Source organism: Schistocerca piceifrons, chromosome 1 (genome assembly GCF_021461385.2).
Source record: "Schistocerca piceifrons isolate TAMUIC-IGC-003096 chromosome 1, iqSchPice1.1, whole genome shotgun sequence".
In the NCBI taxonomy this organism is placed as follows: Eukaryota; Metazoa; Arthropoda; class Insecta; order Orthoptera; family Acrididae; genus Schistocerca; species Schistocerca piceifrons.
The window spans coordinates 694,195,420-694,210,788 of NC_060138.1; the positions used below are offsets into that span (position 1 = coordinate 694,195,420).

Genomic DNA, 15,369 nt, shown 5'->3' on the forward strand with positions numbered 1-15,369 from the left:
TACAACATCTAAAACAAGGCTTTTCATGAGGACACGTATTTAAAATTCGCAAAGAAGTCACCGCTACCATCTGCCTATCAGCTCACAATAAAATCATTTCAAGAACACTTGCGGCTGTCGCAGTATTTCCTACAGTGTAATTTACGAAAACAGCTGCGGTGTTCTCTAACCAAAATGCGTAAAATATACAAACATTGTGTAGACTGTGAAAGATCTCTAAGATGTTGCATTTTTCAGTCGTAATGGAACTGGTAAGGATCAAAGCGAGTACAAAACTATGGTTGTTAGCGGAACCAACACTGATTGCTGGATATTATTCTTTCAATTTGACAGCAGAGGAACGTATCCAAAGAATGGTTGCTCTCAGATGAACAAGAACCAAAATTACTTACAGTAAGACCAAAGCTGTATGCTGAAACAAGAGAAGGGTAGCAAATTATATTAATGAGGTGGTTGAAGAAACCGCGAGTTAACAGAACGTGACGAGCACATCCATACTGAGTAAAAGAAACGGTATTTATTTTCAAAAACTGAATGTTATTCAGAAGCTAATATTTTTCTATAACCTGTAAGTGTAAACGGGAACCTGTATGTCCAAACAAAAAAAAAAACTGTGCAGTATTTCAGGACACCCACTGAACCAGCCTTGTAACGAAGGCGAATCGCGTCTGGGTGCACAACATAAATAAAAAAAACCTTAATGTACAGCATGCAAAAGGCGTTTTTCTCTTGAACTGCAGTAATTTATTCATTCTGTGTTGTTGAGACGTAAAGTGCGAAGGTAGTTGGTTCGGCTAAGTTTCCAGTAAAAATGGAAATGTCGTGTGGCTAGGGCCTCCCGTCGGGTAGACCGTTCGCCTGGTGCAGGTCTTTCGATTTGACGCCACTTCGGCGACCTGCGCGTCGATGGGGATGAAATGATGATGATTAGGACAACACAACACCCAGTCCCTGAGCGGAGAAAATTTCCGACCCAGCCGGGAATCGAACCCGGGCCCTTAGGATTGACAGTCTGTCACGCTGACCACTGAGCTACCAGGGCGGACTTTTACCGTCTGGCGAGACGTTTCGAAGCCGGTTGTAGGAGGCGTAGCGATGTTATCAGGACGGCGAGTAGAGCCAGCGGCGTGTAGGTGGAGGGGGAACCGGGTCTGGCTGCACGGAACCCTGCTGGACTGGCGGGAAGGATGAGTCAGTCAAGGTGTGCATTCAACCTGTAACCGTCGTCTCCCGTGTGTAGAAGTGCGACGCTCGCCGTGACCCAGTGCACCGCCGGCAGCTGCGGGCGGTGTGACCTGTGCTGGCAGAAACGCGTGTTTAGATCTCTTATCTGTGCGTGGCGTGCTGGCCATGGGGGCACCGTCACTGGAGAACCTGACGCAGCGACGAGAATCTCTGCTATAGGTAAATAATGACGAACGCAGGAAAGATTCCACTCCTGGGTAGCGAGCAGCTCGTTGCGTGCACTATTGTGATATTTATTTTGCATGAAAAGAGCAACTAGACTGCTAAAGACGCTTCAAATCTGGCGCAGTCCCTGTGGGATATCTGCCCTCTTTTGCTGTTTTCATTAAATGCACTTCTTCGGAAAGATTCCTTCTGTAGAGAGTATACTGTGACTCTCTTCAGGAATAAACAAGCCTCTGCTTAAAAGCGCATGCGAAGCGAAGTAATCACGCTTCAGATGGCCGTGACCCAAAAAGCTGCACCGTACAGAGCTCTGTTTACAAAAATTGACTTTCTTTTGGATTAGCTAGAATTCGTAGCTCTTCTTAGAGTATTACATGATTTTTTTGTGTCCGACTTCCGGAAAAAAGTTTAAAGGGCCCGATGAAATTTAATTCTTTGCCTAGTTTTGCGTATCCGTTACATAGGTATGACTTGAGTGGTAAAAGTCATTCTTTGTAATACGACAGACATAAACACGTTCCTTTTTTTAAAAGTTCTTATTTTGTTACATAATATGTGATATTGAAAGCGTAGTATTTTTGGGGAAATGTTTAAATTCGGTTTCCTTTGTTATGTATTTAATCTTTTATACCTCCGTCTGAACATTTGATTTCCTGCAGGGAGGTTTGAAGATAGTTGCTGGTAGATGTGAGTGCCGAGTAATCATTCTAAGTTTTATTACAAGCGCTACATAAATGAATGAGCGTCAGTAGAATTTTAAACTGAAAATTCGAGTGGGAGAGAGCGATTATGGTCATGTGTTCAGCCGGTAAAAAGTGATTTAAAGTACGGACTTCTGCTCATTTTGACAATATTAGGTAATTCTTGCCTAAAACACCCTTGTAAGTTTGCAATCTTACTCACGCTCCAGCTAACGGAAGAAGCCCGAGATCTGTAACAGAGGCATTGAAAATTAGAATTTGCTAATTCAGGGATAGAGATACGATCTTTTTGGCACAAATTGTTTCCGTAGTCCTCATCAGTTATTTCTGACTGTAGTCGCTTGTCCGCAGGTCCTATTTAGTGTGGCAGAGACATTTATGATCCTTTCTCTTGAATGCCGCAGACAATCTGCATACGTTGCGCAGTAAACACTGTGATGTGACTTTGCTCTTGTCACTAAGTTGTCACATTTGTGCCCTTATTCGCTAAGTATGCCAATCAGCTCTTTTGTGAAGCACTATTTATTTCACGTCAACTAGCGTATTCACACATCATTACTTTGACTCTACTGCCGCATTGTTTTCGCGGTCCATAATACGAGTAGCTTCTTTATACCAACGTTCTCATTGTAATATCGCCGACGGCCACTGTGACCGTGCGGTTCTAGGCGCCTCAGTCCGGAACCACGCGGCTGCTAAGGTCGCAAGCTCGAATCCTGCCTCGGGCATGGATGTGTGTGATGTCCTTAGGTTAGTTAGGTTTAAATAGTTCTAAGTCTAGGGGACTGATGACCTCAAGTCCCAAAGTGCTCAGAGCCATTTGAACATTTTTGTAATATCGCGACCTAAACGTTTCAGATTTAGGTGCCTTTCAAACAGTCCATGTTTATCAAGCTTAATATTTCTGAGAATGTAGGAGTCTGATGCATAGATGATCACAGAGTGCGCAGTGGAGTGGACGATTACAACTATCATGCCGTCCACGTGCAAAGTAGTTTCTAAATACGCCGAGCCCCAACAAAGATAAAAGACATAAAGGGCAAAGTGTTAACGGCCTTAAACCGCGTGTTTCTATAATGGGAGTTATGGTTAGTGTACGAGTGTGAAATCGGTTCACAACACCGAAAGTGCGTTTTGCCGAAGGATGTGCATACAAAATGGTTCAAATGGCTCTGAGCACTATGGGACTTACCATCTGAGGTCACCAGTCCCCTAGAATTTAGAACTACGTAAACCTAACTAATCGAAGGACATCACACACATCCATGCCCGAGGCAGGATTCGAACCTGCGACCGTAGCGATCGCGCGGTTCCAGACTGAAGCGCCTAGAACCGCTCGGCCACTCCGGCCGGCGATTTGCATACAAGCCATCATAATATGTGTAATATTTTGCTCGTTAACTAGCGAAACAAAGTGCCCGCTGTTAACAACAAGCGCGAAGATGAACATGTGAAGCATACGAAACAAGAGACAAGAGGTTCCTCCTCAATATTCGTTATTATCCTTAGGAATTCGTGAATTTATCCTTTATTGCCACACAGTTGTTAATAACACTGTTGAGCTTCCTTCCTTTTCCGCCGCGCCAAAAATAAAATTGGAAAACCGTGTCTTTCGCGGTTCTATCGATAGAAAGAACGCACATCGCGACTCGACATCCAGTAACAGCTGTGACAGAAACACGCGTCCCCTTGCAGTCGTTGACCTTTGAAAACAGGTAAGGAGGGAAATTGTATCATGATCTGTACAATTTCACAAAACTGACTCCCCTCTCTAAGCTACTCTGTATCTGCCGGCCGCGGTGGTCTCGCGGTTCTAGGCGCGCAGTCCGGAACCGCGCGACTGCTACGGTCGCAGGTTCGAATCCTGTCTCGGGCATGGATGTGTGTGATGTCCTTAGGTTAGTTAGGTTTAAGTAGTTCTAAGTTCTAGGGGACTGATGACCACAGCTGTTAAGTCTCATAGTGCTCAGAGCCATTTGAACCATTTTTTTTACTCTGTATCTGCCTTTTTTTTCTCTCTACTAGATAATGGCGTGTGATCTCGAAGACTTACCAGCTTACCTGTCTCCTTCAGAAAAGAAGATGAAAATTTTCAGCTATCTCTGTCATTAGTTATTTTATCCCTCGTCATAAAAGAAGGAATAACAGCTCCCTCTTTTATTTACTGGGATATTACACATTGCTTCACGACGTTAACAATACCACAAGTACTTTATGCCTACAATGTCATCTTAATGCGACACGATCATTTCGTAGAGTATCATGTTACGAACAAATTAATGCTGGAAGTTTGGCATATTAGATTACGAAATGTTTTCGCTGTTGCATTCTTATTCTGCCACACCATTCACGTGTCTTGCCCAGTGTTGTTATTTGTTTACATATACCTCCCCTCCCTCGGCCTCCCTCCCATCACTCGTGGCCACTGTCAAGTCTAAGCGGCTTCCTTTTCCAGTGCTGTGTGTGCGTCTTGAGAATCCGTGATCATATTTCAAAAATTACTATTTCTGCTGTAATAATTATCAAACTATAAATTACAATAAAAATTCTACAATAAGTGTCATTGAATTCTTTCAGACAAAAAGCCGAAGAGTTCTTACACCCTTCACTCTGGCACACTTTGTATTACTTCCAGTGTAGCATTCGTTAAATGCTAGATATTGAGAGTTGATAGAGGATTACCAATTACTTTTGTCAGAGATAGGAAATGAATTAGCCTCTGCATTTATTACGAAACCTCCCGAATCCTGCTGCGTACCTATTAGAGTTTCTCCCCTTCCATTCTGGCGTTTCCCAGCTTCATTACATGATTCACACCTGTTTATTTATCGCGAGTATAATGCTTGTTTCTTTGTCCGGACGCCCCCTTCTGAGGTTACGACTTCATCTTATTTTCCGGGGAGGTGTGTTCGTTATTGGTCGCCAAATCGTGCATGCTCAAATCTCGTGTTTTTGTATTTGAGCTACAGGTCATTTTCCTCGCCACACTCGCTCATGGGTGATTCATTCGATAGCGACCAAAGAGGAGCATTTAAATCTTTCGTGACTGAAGCAGAAGGGACACTAACCTCGTTATTATCAGCTGCCCTCTCCGATCTCAAGAAACAATTCGTTTAGAATAAATTCTTATGAAGTCTGACCAACAATTACCCATTTAGTATGACAACATTGTGGTGATACTTAAACAAATATTTAATTTTCTACCCACTGGCAAATATAAGTTAATATTTTATATTTAAGAAACATTGTGAAACACAAGTTGAGTGAATGCGCGTGTGTGCGTGTGAGGGAGAGAGAGAGAGCAGATGAGGTGCTTGCATTGTAGTTCAATTTGTGTGATACTCCGGTGTCCGGGAGACAAATGACTAACAAAAATGCGTTATGTTCGTGAACCAGAGAGGGGAAACCGTTCGGGTATTTGCCTAGAATACTGTGGGAAACCGACTTAAAAATCACTCTCTCTGGCAGATAAATAGGAACTGCAAATACCACGATGACTGAAACAAAATCTCAGTGCACCTGCGATGGGAATGAATGATGTTGTTTAACGCCCCATCGACGTCAAGGTCATTAGAACTGTAACATTCGATCTGTAGGATGGGGAACTATTTCAGATGTAGGGACTGTTGCTGTGGTCTTCAGTCCTGAGACTGGTTTGATGCAGCTCTCCATGCTACTCTATCCTGTGCAAGCTTCTTCATCTCCCAGTACCTACTGCAACGTACATTCTTCTGAATCTGTTTAGTGTATTCATCTCTTGGTCTCCCTCTACGATTTTTACCCTCCACGGTACCCCCCAATACTAAATTGGTGATCCCTTGATGCCTCAGAATATGCCCCACCAACCGATCCCTTCTCCTAGTCAAGTTGTGCCACAAATTTCTCTTCTCTCCAATTCTATTCAGTACCTCATCATTAGTTATGTGAACTACCCATCTGATCTTCAGCATTCTTTTGTAGCACCACATTACGAAAGCTTCTATTCTCTTCTTGTCCAAACTATTTATCGTCCACGTTTCACTTCCATATATGGCTACACTCCATACAAATACTTTCAGAAACGACGTCCTGACACTTAAATCAATACTCGATGTTAACAAATTTCTCTTCTTCAGAAACGCTTACCTTGCCATTGCCAGTCTACATTTTATATCCTCTTTGCTTCGACCATCATCAGTTATTTTGCTTCCCAAATAGCAAAACTCCTTCACTACTTTAAGTGTCTCATTTCATTTTGCTTTTGTTGATGTTCATCTTATATTCTCCTTTCAAGACACTATTCATTCCGTTCAACTGCTCGTTCAAGTCCTTTGCTGTCCTTGACAGAATTACAATGTCATCGGCGAACCTCAAAGTTTTTATTTCTTCTTCATGGCTTTTAATACCTACTCCGAATTTTTCTTTTGTTTCCTTCACTGCTTGCTCAATATACAGATTGAATAACACCGGGGAGAGGCTACAACCCTGTCTCACTCCCTTTCCAACCACTGCTTCCCTTTCATGCCCCTCGACGCTTATAACTGCCATCTGGTGTCCGTACAAATTGTAAATAGCCTTTCGCTCCCTGTATTTTACCCCTGCCACTTTCAGAATTTGAAAGAGAGTATTGCAGTCAACATTGTCAAAAGCATTCTCTATGTCTACAAATGCTAGAAACGTAGGTTTGCCTTTCCTTAATCTAGCTTCTAAGATAAGTTGTAGGGTCAGTATTGCCTCACGTGTTTCAATATTTCTACGGAATCCAAACTGATCTTCCCCGAGGTCGGCTTCTACTAGTTTTTCCATTCGTCTGTAAAGAATTCGCGTTAGTATTTTGCAGCTGTGGCTTATTAAACTGATTGTTCGGTAATTTTCACATCTGTCAACACCTGCTGTCTTTGGAATTGGAATTATTATATTCTTCATTGGCAAATAAAAGTTAGTATTTTATATTTTAGAAAGATTGTGAAGCACAATTTGTGTTTGTATGTGTGTGTGTGTGGTGTGTGTGTGTGTGTGTGTGTGTGAGAGAGAGAGAGAGAGAGAGAGAGAGAGAGAGAGAGAGAGAGTTCAATTTGTGTGATACGTCGGTGTCCGGGAGCCAAATAACTAACAAAAAATGCGTTATGTTCGTGAACCAGAGGGGGAGAAACCGTTCGGGGACTTGCCTAGAATACTGTGGGAAACCGACTTAAAAATCACTCTCTCTGGTAGGTAAAAAGGAACTGCAAATACCTCGATGACTGAAACAAAATCTCAGTGCACCTCCGATGGGAATGAATGATTATGTTTATGGCCCCATTGACGTCAAGGTCATTAGAAGTGTAACATTCGATCTGTCGTATGGGGAATGACTTCAGATGTAGGGACTATGCAAACCGAAATAATAATGTCTGGACAGGGGATTAGAATCGCGATCACACAGAAACAAGTTACGCGTCGTAATCACTGCACTACCTGTTCGTCCTCGAAATACACCTGCAGCGCTCGCAACTCGGGAGCCATACTGTACGGCACAGTTATCGGTGCCTGCGGCGAGTTTTTTCGTCGGCGTGGCTGCCGCGACGCTTGCTGCGCGCCCTATGCGGCGGTGCATTGTGAACTGGAAATGCTTTTAGCGGCAGGTGGGTGCTCCCCGAGCACGAGGTGGCTCGGCCGGCGCTGCGGTTGTCGTGCTTCACAGCCCCCACCTGCCAGCGAGCGGGGCTCCCTCTTCCTATCGGGACATCTGCCCGCCCTCCCCACACTGCCATAAAGCCACAAACTGTCGCTCTCTCGCCGAGCCAGCTCGTCTCACTTTTTTCACACTTACCCGTAGATATTGCACGTCAAAGACTTCGTTTTTATGCTCGGTGTACTTCATTTTGCTGCTGTTGAAAGCTCTTGTTGCCGCCCTTCCGCGGTTGCAAACTGAATTTGGATTTTTAAAACACCATTTTCTGCAACGCACTGGTTTTCCTTTTTTTATTCTGTACCCAAACACGTTTCGACATCTTTAGACATCTTGTTTTATTTCTGAAACTGTAATCATTTTAAAGATGGGATTGCCAGTTTTTACGCTTTCCGTCGCTGAAGAGCATACGTCATGCTTTTTGTGGGATCTTTATCTCCATCGTTTTTCGCGCTTTGTTTGACTTTACTACCGTCTGGTATCGCAAGTTTCCGGTAACATAAGCAAAATTTAAGAAAACTTTACGTCACCACTTTCACCGAAAAAAAGAAAATACGATATTTAGGAAAACTTACGTCTACACTTTCATCGAGAGAAACACCTGTCGTTGAATGTGGCGTTGTAAGTTTCCCTAAAGCTCGTTCTTGTGCATCTAAACTTGCGATACCAGTGTGAGTCTAATCTAAAAGCCGTAAATTCAACTAAATACCTCGGTATCACAATTACGAACAACTTAAATTGGAAGGAACACATAGAAAATGTTGTGGGGAAGGCAAAATAAAGATTGCGTTTTATTGGCAGGACACTTAGAAAATGTAACAGACCTACTAAGGAGACTGCCTATACTACGCTTGTCCGTCCACTTTTAGAATACTGTTGCGCGGTGTAGGATCCTTACCAGATAGGACTGACCAAATACATCGAAAAAGTTCAAAGAAAGGCAGCACATTTTGTATTATCGCGAAATATGGGAGAGAGTGTTACAGAAATGATACAGGATTTGGGATGGACATCATTAAAAGAAAGGCTGCAACAGAATCTTCTCACAAAATTCCAATCACCAGCTTTCTCCTCCGAATGCGAAAATATTTTGTTGGCACCGACTTACATAGGGAGGAACGATTACCAAGATAAAATAAGGGAAATCAGAGCTCGTACGGAAAGATTGTGAAGTTGGTTCGATGAACCCTCTGCAGGCACTTACATGTGATTTGCAGAGTATCCATGTAGACGTAGATGTACATGTAGATGAGTGAAGTGTAAATGGTGTGAACAACAGCATAAGTAAATGCAACCTACAATGAAATATGGAAAATTTCTTGCTCTGGCCCTCCACTGCAGAGAGTCTGGTAGGCATCTTCTCTGTGCCATATTGCACCGTCTGTAACGGTATTCACAGTGATTGTGGATGTGGTGCTACCAGGGAAACAATACCTCGTTTCATAGGTGCCCTGATGTCATTGTTGGCATGGTTATTCATTGACCGGAATGCTATCTTCCGTGCAGAATACGATCATACGGGCATCTTGTTAACAGTTTGTACGATTATATCGTGAATTAGATACAGGACGGGGAAATCACGGTTTGTTGCTTCAGTTTTGGACACCAGTGTAAGTACAAAACGTATAAAAACTGGCCTAACCTGTAAAATCGCATCTATAAAATTAATGCAGTTTCAGAAATACAATTAGACCTCTCAATATGTTTGGGTAAAGAATTTAAAAAAAAAGGTAAAGCATTGCGTTTTGCAGAGGTTGGACTTTTAAAAATCCCAAATTCAATGACTTCACTTGCCGTTGTGCGATCTCTAAATGCAGAGTAAGTGATAACAGTGGGATTACGACACTCAATAGTCCGATTACTAACCAGTGTCATTTAGGGTAAGGGTGGGTCTGTATTTGGCTTGAAGCGAAGTGCGTACTTGACACTATTTGTTAGATTAATATGTCATTTTTGTATAAGATGTTAATTCAGTTATATGCCTGATGCTTTTGCGTAACATCAACTATTTCGGGATACCTTTAGACAAGATGTTGACCAGAAATGTACCGCACAGCGCAAAGCGTTATTCTGAATCGTTACCTATCGCAACTTGATCACTTTGAAATATGGTGGTTCTCGATACATTATTTTACATCGTTTTCGTTTCTAATATTCATACTACACTACGCCTCTCGGGCTTTCGTCCCAACATCCACTGCCTATTACGGATTCGAATCGTGAAGGCAGAAAAAAACTATCACGCCAGTATTTGACTGGCAAGAAGAGGAGAGGCGCTAGAGTAAAATTCCTAATCACCAGTCTTTGCAGCAATCTCGTGAATTAGTTTCGAAGCCTGTCCTCAGCGTCAGATGGGAACGTTAAGCCTGGCGGTCCACTCGGTACTATTCGAGAGGAGTAAGCTCTCTGTCGGTCCCAGGTTTCACCCGCTTCCTTCTCTGACTGTCATATAACACAAACATAACACTTCAGTATATACGCTCCCATCACAGTCAAGTAAGTACACTCAATAGATGAACTTTAGCGCCGACAGGTCGTTGCTATATGCTGCAGGCTAGAATGGCATCAAGCGTGTCAAAGGTCTGGCTACTGTTATTAACACGAATGAGTCCTATGAGGTAGCCGGCGGTGTGATCTAGCGGTTCTTGGCGCTTCAGTCCGGAACCGCTCGACCGCTACGGTCGCAGGTTCGAATCTTGCCTCGGGCATGGATGTGTGTGATGTCCTTAGGTTAGTTAGGTTTAAGTAGTTCTAAGTTCTAGGGGACTGATGACTTCAGATGTTAAGTCCCATAGCGCTTAGAGCCATTTGAACCATCCTATGAGGTTACAGATACTGCGATAATGTATACCACACGAGGCAGTCTTTTTTCTAATGTTGGTTTTCGGTACTTGCCCATACAGCCATTTCAACACAGGAAATAGGATTCTGCAGTTTGTTTTGACACTGCAGAGTATACATTAGTTTAAGTCGTACCCTGGTGCGAAGTTACGTAAGTTTCAGAAAGGACAGATTCCGACATAAAGCATATTTCACATTCACAGTGTACTGAAACGAGTAAACAAGACGAAAATGTAATCCAGAATACACAGAGGTAGTATGCTATAAAAATCCAACTGGTAACACAATAAAACTTGATAAAAAGCCGTTGGCACACATTCAGGATATTCCCAAAACAATCCATATTAATGAATATGTATCTAAATTAAAATGTTCTTTTGTATGTCCGTGTAGAACTGTTTCTAAAGCTGCATCTAGATAATTGAATACTTGTGCAGTTATAGAAGTACCATCTAGGCAGAACATGAGAACAACAAACAGGGTATTACAGCCATACGTCTAGATACACCAGTATTCAGTCACATATACATAGGAGGAATGCAGAGCAGGCAGTTCAGTTGAAGAAAAGGAAGGGTAGAGCCCCGTCAACATCGCATTCACTGCAGACGAAGCACAGGCTCGGATTACGAAAGGAGGGGGACGGAAAGCGACCGTCCCTTTTCAAATAAACACCTTGTGAGATGTCTGGAGCGAAATCACGAAAAATCTAAAACTGGTTGGTGAACGGGGATCTGAACCGTCGACCTCCCAAACGCGTGTCCAGAGTGCTAACCACTGCACCACCTCGCTCGGTTTGAGTTGAGAAAGAAGGGAAAGCTCTAAAAAGGTTAATCAAAGAAGTTGGAGCCACTAATACAGGGTGTACTATTATTACCGGAGTCACACCGTATAGTTGGAAATACTCAGTAAATATAGGTCCACATAAGGGCCGTTTTCGAGATAACTGCGAGTTTGTGGTTACCAGCCACCATTAACATGATTCTGTGTAAACGTTAACCCAGTTATGAAAAGGTAACAGTGCTGTACAACATTAAGAAAAGTTGTTAGAGATACTTTGAAAGATGTGCAGGTCTTTTGTATGTGCACGACAACAGTTACATGACTGCAATCGTAGTTAAAGGAGGTGATTAAAGTGTCGTCCTTGCAGCCAGATTCAGACCTGTACCAAACATGGCAATGAGTTTCGAATCCTTAGCAACAAGCCTGGACCATTTCGAAATTCTTGACAAGTATTGAAAAGACTGTGCTCCAATTCTTCAAGCGTGTTAACAGCTGCGACGTACACTACAACTTTAAGGTGGCCCCAAACTCAGAAATCCATAGGGTTCAGATCGTATAATCTTGAGGTACCTGTCCTCATCCAAACCATCTTTGGGCATATCGGCGCATGAGGTATCTCGCCGTAGCAGCAATATGAGCTGGTGGTCCATCATACACATACCACATCCTCTGGCGTTACTCTGAGTGAAAGTCCTAAGCAATCCTGCAAGATGATGCCGCAGAACTAGAAGGTAGCTCTATCCACTGAGTTTGTTTGGTAACATGTACAGCCTAATAAGACGATCACCTGGTACCCCCAACCACACATTCAATGAGAAACGTCTCTAATGCGGAGACTCATACACAGCTGTGGACTGGAGCCTAGATGACTCCAAACGTGAGAATTGTGATAATAAAACACAACATCACGAGTGATCCGTGATTCGTCTGTAAATAAAATGTTACTGTCAAAGTAGAGTTGCCAACAACTGGTTGTTGCATCCCTTGACAGAACATTAGTCTGCGACCATCGTTCACCTCACTTAGATACTGAACTCGTTGGAAGTGGTAGGGATACATTGCATTGTGATGCATTATTCTCCAAAGACTACTGGGGCTCGTTCTAGGAATTTGTGTGACAAGTCTCGTTACCGAGATTCCTGAAGGTGTTGGACTGTTTTCGGCACCACATCTTGAAGCACACGTGTAATTCATACAGGCCTTCCCGCTCACGCCGCATGTGCAAAGTTCCCAATTTCTCGGAGGCGTTGATGCACCACTCTAAACGTTCATCTCGGGGTGTCTTCGGGCATACCACAGACTGGCACACACAGAATCACATCAGTAGTATCTGGTAATCACAAAGTCGCAATTCCCGAGGCTTTGTTGCTTCCAGTACCGTGTTATTTCAACGGTATGAGTTTACGCCATTAGTTATGATACACCCTGTATACGAGGTGCGGCTAGAAAAAAACCGGACTGATGCTGGGAAAAACATTTATTTACAATTATTTACAATTTCATGTTATCTCCTTCAATGTACTCTCCTCCTCGGTCTCTACACCGCTCCATACGAATTTTCCACTGTTCATAGCAATGCTGCAAATCATTTTCGGTAAGTCCATACATTACTTCCGTCGCTTTTTCTTTTACTGCTTCAACAGTCTCAAATCTAGTTCCTTTCAAAGCTGACTTGACTTTAGGGAAAAGAAAAAAGGCACAGGGGGCCAAATCAGGTGAGTAGGGTGCATGATCTAAATGGGAATGTTGTGTTTTGCCAAAAACGTCTTCACTGACAACGCACTGTGAGCTGGGGCATTGTCTTGGTGAAGGATCCATGACTTTTTTCTCCACAAATCGTTCCGTTTTCTCCGTACTCGCTCACGTAGGGTAGCCAGGACGCTAATGTAGTAATGCTGATTCACTGTTTGTCCCTCTGGTACCCAATCAATGTGCACAATCCCTTTGATGTCAAAAAAAAAAAAAAAACAATCATCATTGCCTTGAATTTCGATTTTGACATTCGTGCTTTTTTTTGTCGTGGAGAACCAGGAGTTTTCCAATGCATCGATTGGCGTTTAGTTTCGGGATCGTAAGTAAAAAACCACGATTCATCGCAAGTAATAACATTTTGTAAGAAGGTGGGATCACTTTCAATGTTTTCCAGGATGTCAGAACAAATCATTCTTCGGCGTTCCTTCTGTTCAATTGTGAGACACTTTGGAACCATTTTTGAACACACTTTGTTCATGTTGAAACTTTCATGAAGAATCTGCCTAACACTTTCCTTGTCAACTCCTGTTAACTCAGACACTGCTCTGATTGTTAAACGGCGATCTTGTCGAACAAGTTTACCGATTTTTTCAATGTTTGCATCAGTTTTTGCTGACAATGGTCTGCCAGTGCGAGTGTCATCACTGGTGTCTTCGCGGCCATCTTTAAATCGTTTAAACCACTCAAACACTTGTGTTCGCGATAAACAATCATCGCCGTACACTTGTTGTAACATTACAAACGTTTCACTTGCAGATTTTCCTAGTTTGAAACAAAATTTGATGTTAACACGCTGTTCTTTCTGTACACTCAACATTTTCCGACGCACAGACAAAACGTCAACTACTTAAAACAGACGCCACGGGCAGACTGAGTGCAGGAGGCAGATGAAACTCGAGCAGTAGGCGGAGCGAGAGTCACGTGACAGGCCACGCGACTTTCAGCCTTATTGCATTCGTTTTATTGTTTCACCAGTACTAGTCCGGTTTTTTTCTAGCCACACCTCGTAGGTAAGGCGACTGCGAATAAGTTAGAAGTACTTCAGCTGACAGAAAAAGGAAGGAAATACAAAAATGTACAAGTAAAGGAAGGATTGCAGCAATATAAGTAACTTGACAATTAAAAGAATGGGACGTGCACGGAACCTAAACTGCAGTGACAGCAGAGTCAATGCGAAAAAACAGAAAAAGAACTGGGTGTCGGAAAGACAAATTCAGTACGCAGAACATTCTAAATAACTTTTCGTGTATCTGAAAGCAAATGCATCACATTAAGAGTGCAAAAGGAAATGCCAGTATCAGGGAGACAATCGTTAAGTGGAAAGAGTACTTTGACGGCCTATACAGAGGGCAGAAACTGCTAACGTGACTGAAGAAGAAATGGGGGTCGATTTGGACAACATGGGGATTCTAGTATTAGGGTCAGAACTCTGGAAGCCTTGCCGTATCGATCAAACAAGGGGGAAGGGATCGTAACATGGCTTCGGAATTTCTAAAAATCATTGGGAGGGATGACAACCCGTTAATTAGTCAACATTATTGAGTCAATGGGACTCGAGACCTACTATCGGCCTTCCGGAAGAACATCATCCACACAATCCGAAAAATAATAAGTGCAGATAAATGGTGAGAACTATCGTCCAATCACCTTGTCTGCTCATGCACCGAAGTTGCTGACCAGAACAATATACAAAATACATGCATGAAAACTGACGATGTGTTATGTGAAGGTTCACTTTGCTTGAGGAGAGATAGACGCACTAGAGTGTCAGTCACTTAATAGGAGCAAAACTTAAGAAAAGCAAGACACTTTATAGGATCTGTTGATCTGTTGACCTAGGACAAGCGCTCGACGATGTAAAGTTGTTTGATATTCTCAGGAAAGTAGGTATCCGCTGTAAGGAAAGTTGGGCATGCGTGTACAGAAAGCATAAGGTGGAACCAAGAGCGAATTGCTCAGTTTAAAAAGAGTTTAAGGCGTAAATGTCGTCTTCCATCTCAACTCTTCAATCTGTGTGTTGAAGAGGCAATGATCGGAATTAAAGAAAGTAACAGATGTGGGATTAAAATTCGGAGTGAAAGGATATCAATAATAAGATTTGCTGATACCATTGCCGTTCTGCGTGAGAGTGAACTGTGGGATTTGGCGAACGGGACGACTAGTCTGCTTACCACTGAACTTGGACAGAGAGTAAAATAAAGAAAAGTGAGGGTATCGAACAGTAGAAATGAGGAT

At 42.8% G+C, this 15,369-nt stretch overlaps 1 protein-coding gene across 1 annotated transcript in view; it reads left to right on the forward strand.

Moving 5' to 3' along the window:
• Positions 1-1,213: 1,213 nt before the first annotated feature.
• Positions 1,214-15,369, forward strand: part of LOC124710084 (tyrosine-protein phosphatase non-receptor type 13-like) — a 242,409-nt gene continuing 228,253 nt past the window's right edge. Inside the window, exon 1 of the mRNA XM_047240895.1 lies at positions 1,214-1,404. The gene's annotated coding sequence lies outside the window, so the exon portion shown is untranslated. The remainder of the gene's footprint in view (positions 1,405-15,369) is intronic.